The 5,377-nt window shown below is 34.5% G+C and overlaps 1 non-coding gene across 1 annotated transcript; it reads right to left on the bottom strand.

Moving 5' to 3' along the window:
- Window positions 1-258: 258 nt before the first annotated feature.
- Window positions 259-398, bottom strand: LOC125619478. The gene has a single exon (XR_007351032.1). It is a non-coding gene; the product is annotated as a U4 spliceosomal RNA (small nuclear RNA).
- Between the last annotated feature and the right edge of the window lie 4,979 nt (window positions 399-5,377).

Raw genomic sequence — 5,377 nt, 5'->3', positions numbered from 1 at the left:
TTTGATTTACATTGCCATGGTGACTAATGATGCTTAGCCTATTTCCACATGTTTATCGGTCATTTGTGTATATTCTGTAGGGAAGCTTGTTCATGGCGTCTACAGTGTTGATTTTTGTTGATCCCAGTTTTTCCAGGTTTTATTTTATTCATCCCAGTATTGCGGTCAAAACTAAAAAAATTGTTGAAAGGTTTACCACTATATTTCCTTCTAAAGGATTTATAGTTTTGGTTTTCATATGTTTTTTGTAAAATTCAGTCTCCATAGAGACTTGCAAAAATTGCCAATGTTAAGTATATTTCAAGTCGTCATGGTGGGGTATTGGAAAAATTATTGATTAGCAATAATTGTGCCTTGGATAAACCTCACCAGCTATGATACTGCCACTGTGCAAAACTGGTTCTCATAATTTTGTCTTTGATCCATTTTGAGTTTATTTTGTATGTATGAGGTAAGGGTTCAGTGAATATCCAGTTTTCTTTCTTTTGCATGTGTCTATCCAGTTTCATAACAACATTTATTGAAAATACTATTCTTTTCCCATTGAATAGATCTGCTACTCTTGTCTAAAATCAATTAATCAATGGGGGTAGTGGCACACACCTGTTATCTCAGGGACTCAGGAGGCTGAGACAGGAGGATAGCGAGTTCAAAGCCAGCCTCATCAATGGTGAGGCGCTAAGCAACTCAGTGAGATTCTGTCTCTAAATAAAATACAAAATAGGTCTGGGGATATGGTTCAATGAACACAGTGCCCTGAGTTCAATCCCTGGTACCCCTTTCCCCAAAATCAATTAATTATAGATGTGTGTATATAATATATATTACATTCCATTTAATATTGTTATATGTATTACACATATAATACATATTACATATATAACATATTATTTGTATATTATGTATGCACACTTATCCAATTAATACATATGGCGTATCATTTTTATTTCTTAACTGCCAATTATATATCATTGATCAAAATATCTATTCTTATTTCAATATCAAACTGTTTTTTATTATTGTAGTTTTATAGTAACTTTTGAACTTAGGAACTGTGAGTAATCCAACTTGGTTCTTTCCAATTTTTTTTGACTATCCCATGTCTCTTGAATTGCCACATGAATTGAGAACCCACTTAGAAATTTCTACAAAGAAGGAAGCAGGGATTCGGATAGGGATTGCATTACACTATAGACCAATGTGGGTAGAATTGCCATTTTAATAATATTAGGTCTTCTACCCCTTGGGCATGAATATCTTTACATTTATCTAGAACACCTTTACTTTCTTTATCTCAATGTTACCTGAGCTGCTTGAATATACATATTCATGTATTTCATCAAGTTGTGAAATTTTCAACATGTTTAAAATAGTTCTTAGATCCTTTTTTTCTCTTCTAAAGGAATCTCATTACACATATATTAATTAGTATGATTTACGGCACCCCACATTTCTCTGAGTCTCTGATCATTTTTCTTCTTTTTTCTCTATTCTTTTAACTGCATAATTTCTATCAATCTATGTTTTGAATTTTTTAATTTTTTTCCTGTAACTTTGAATCCACTATTGATCCACTTAAGTGAATCATTTAAGTCATCAGGCTTTTCACCTCCAGAATTTCCACTTGGTCCTTTCTATGATCACTATCCCTTTTTTCACATTCTCTATTTGATGAAACATCATCATACCTTCCTTCTATTACTCTATAAACATAATTTTCTTCACTTATTTGAACATATTTATAATGGGTATTTTGAAGTCATTGCCTGTTAAACCCAACATCTAGGCACCCTTACAGGCAATTTCTTTTGCCTGAATTTATTCTTGTATATTTTTTGTTGTTGTTCTTTGTGTGTCTCATAAATATTTTTTCTTAAAAGCTAAAAATTTCAGACAATTATTATAATAAACCTTCCCTTCTTCTTGGGAGGCAAATTTTGGTAATTGACATAATTATTCCTTTAGTGACTGATGTATTATTTTAATGTAGTCTATTTCCATACCCCATCTCTCACATTTCAAGCTTCTGATGTTGTTCCTGAAACATCAATGCCTTGTGCATCCCACAGACAGCCTGGGATGAAAATCACTTTAGTGGGTTTCTCTTTGACAATATCTTTCTCTGACCTTTAATTGCAGGGTAGTTATTCTATTTTTTTAACAACACCTTATAACATCAACTTTCTACAGATTAATCCAAAATTTCCAGAAATTGTTCCTCAGTTAGACCCACTGGCCCGCAGATGGAAGCTAGTAGAAGGAAGCGTCCAACCTCTAAGACAATTTCAATCAGAATTTTGCCATTAAAGCAGACAGCTCCAGATTAGGAAGGATGATTAGCTCCATCCTCTGCCCCTCTGAGGAAGATGTTATATTTTTCAAGTGGAGTTGGGAGCAGCTTCTTTTTAAAAAAGAAATTGTAATACTAAGATTTATGAGATGGTTTAATTTTTTTCACAATATGAACTTATTAGAATAATTGAGGAGTCAGAGTTGGGGGAGCAGTTCAGTGGCAGAGTACTTACCTAGCATCCTTGAGGTCCTGGAGTCAATCCACAACACAGGAAAAAAAATGGAGAGTCGGTTCAATTGCTGAGAAATATTATAGGAAAGGTTGTATATGCTGACCTTGCAAGTATGGACTGAAAATTCATCTAAATGCAGAAAACAAAGTCGTTAACAAAACCAAAAGATATGGGTTATTTAGAAGTTACAGGAGTAATTAAACATATAAAACCAAAAAATCTAATAATAATAAAAGCTAAGTAGTGAATTATAATCACTTATTGCATAGAGAATTACTGGTGATTTTTAAACATCTGGGATGATGTCTCTAGACAGGTGACAGGGTCAAGGAAATCTAGATGGTACAATGGGGCCAAACAAATTAATATCAAACAATGGAGAAATTTAAGCAGCAGATATGGACTACTGAAAATGAAGTCAGGAATGAGCTTGGATATTAGAAGAATATAAAAAGGGTCACTATAGTTGGGCCATCTGAGTTAGGAGGAAAATGATAAAATTTTAAGGTCTTTTTGTCATTATATTTCCCAGTCAGATCAATATCACATAATTCATGTAGGAGAAGATTCTGTGACAGGTCTTGGGATTTGTTTGTACTTCTGTATGTCCTGATAAAAGGCAAAGCAGTGACTTTGAAGGAATAGTAGTAGGATGGGAAATCATGGGTTTTGGTACCAAACCATATGAGCCTTAGTTTGTGTCATTCTAGTTCCAATTTATCCTTACTATGTGGAAATTATATATATGAGAAAAGAGAGGAAAGACACAGATACAGAATGAAAGGAGTCTCCTTAGCCTGTGATATATTACTATCTTTTATTAAAATAGCAAGAAAGAAGTATGTTTGTTCCCAAAGTGGTCTCCTATAAAATCTATGACAAATTTCTTGTGTGACTTTACTTCTATTCCTGCCTCCTGGAATCCCAAAACACCCTATCAATACTATCATTACTCATTTTACAAGTGGAAAGAGTGAGACACCCCAACATAGCTATTGCAACACTGGTTATACAATGCAATGGTCATATATCAAAAGCCTTTTCTCTTGGGCCCAGGTGGAAGGTGGTGGAAGAGAAAATGAAGGGACTCTGGGAGAAGGAAGGACAATCTTGAGCATGAATCAACATGTCTGTTTGGTACATTTTACAATCCCCTGGTGGCAGAGGTAAAGTTCTCAATGCAGGTCCACAGAAGGCAGATTGTAGTAGACATATAGATATTATAAGGAATGGGCTCTCACAAGTTGATAAGTCCCAAGTTCTGCAGAGTAATTCATTCAGTCTAGGAACCAGGGGAACTGGTGGTTGTAGTTCTAGTTAAAAGGCCAACAGGATCTAGACCCAGGAGGTACAGATGCATTAGTTTTAGTCTGAAGGTAGGAATAAAATGTTCCCATTTGAAATAAGTGAGGCAGAATAAATTCTCTCTTGCTCAGTGAAGGATTAACCTTTCTGCCCTTCTCAGACCTTCAGCTGATTTTGGATGAAGTTCACCCACATTAGAGAGGACCATTCAAATGTTTATCTAATCCATAAACTCCCTCACAGAAACACTATGAATAGTGTCTGACCAAGTATCTGATCATCCTGTGGCCCAGTCAAAATCACATATAATATTAAACATCATACTTTGTGACCTTGTTAGTCTCTATTCTCTAGATACTAGTTAATTTTCCTATATAGTAATAACATCCCATAGAAATATTATGAAGAATAAATAACCACAAAAATATATAGAAGCACTTTGTAAGTTGGCATAGTCATGTTACTTACTGTTATTTTGTCTGGTTTTACCAAAGAAGTTTTTAAAAAATCAGCTGTAGTAAATTCCAAGTTACACGTGCAAAGGTATGTTTAACAATTACACTTCTGGCACATGCAGTGTTCCATTACATAGCATATATATTCTGTTGCAGACTTTTTAACTTTTAGCACTATTTGAGAAAAATTGTAAGTATCATAAGAAGAAATTAAGAATAGAACTTTTGAAATTCAGGCAAGGATTTTTAGAACATCTTTATTCAAGTTACTTTGATATATTTATTTAGAGACTTTTTCATTGTTTCTTTGTTTAAATCACTTGAAAGAGAGCACAAGTGTGCTTCAGGAAAGCAGCATCTGGCATTTTTGGGGGACAGGGACGGTTCAGAGAGCCAGGAGAATTAAGCTGTTGGAAGGGCAGGACTCAGGTGCTGTTTACTATGTTAAGAGTTAATAATTATGTTGAGGATTTTTGCTCACACTTCTGTTTTATTCTAATTATTTATAGGTCAGGTGTCCAGGTTTGCATACCATTCTCTGCCCCCTGGTCTCTGGAGATATCTGGAAACAGCAGCTGGAGAAAGTAACTTCAGGTCATGAACTGAATTTAGTCTTCACATTTTAGAATTTGGTAGGTTGGATTCTCCTTCCTGTACTGGCAATAAGCGTCTCTGATTGCTGATCATTCCCAGGCAATTCTACATAATGACAATCAATAGGTTGTTAGAAGCAAAAACTAATGGCAAAGAGGAGGTATTACTTTCAATAAGTTTTCTGCTTGTACTGCTTGGTACAATATATTTAAATTCAGTCATAAGTGTTGCTTAAGGGAAAATATTCCAGAAAATGTTAAGAGTGTTTGAAAGACAGAGATTTGATTAAAATGCAGAATTATCCTCAGAGGATGTATTCAAGTTCTCCAAAGAAACAGAATGAATATGATATATTTCTGTCTATATCCATTCTTCATACTATGTACAATTCTTTATTGAAGTATATAGTGTAAAAGAACTGACACACTATTATGCAAGCTGGTGTCCCAGGAAAGCAGGTGGTATAATTGAGGTCCTAGTTCAAAGACCTGAGAACTG

This window comes from Marmota marmota, unplaced genomic scaffold (assembly GCF_001458135.2).
Source record: "Marmota marmota marmota unplaced genomic scaffold, marMar, whole genome shotgun sequence".
Lineage (NCBI taxonomy): Eukaryota > Metazoa > Chordata > Mammalia > Rodentia > Sciuridae > Marmota > Marmota marmota.
The sequence above is the reverse complement of the archived record's forward strand: the minus strand, read 5'-3'. Positions and strand labels throughout refer to the sequence as shown.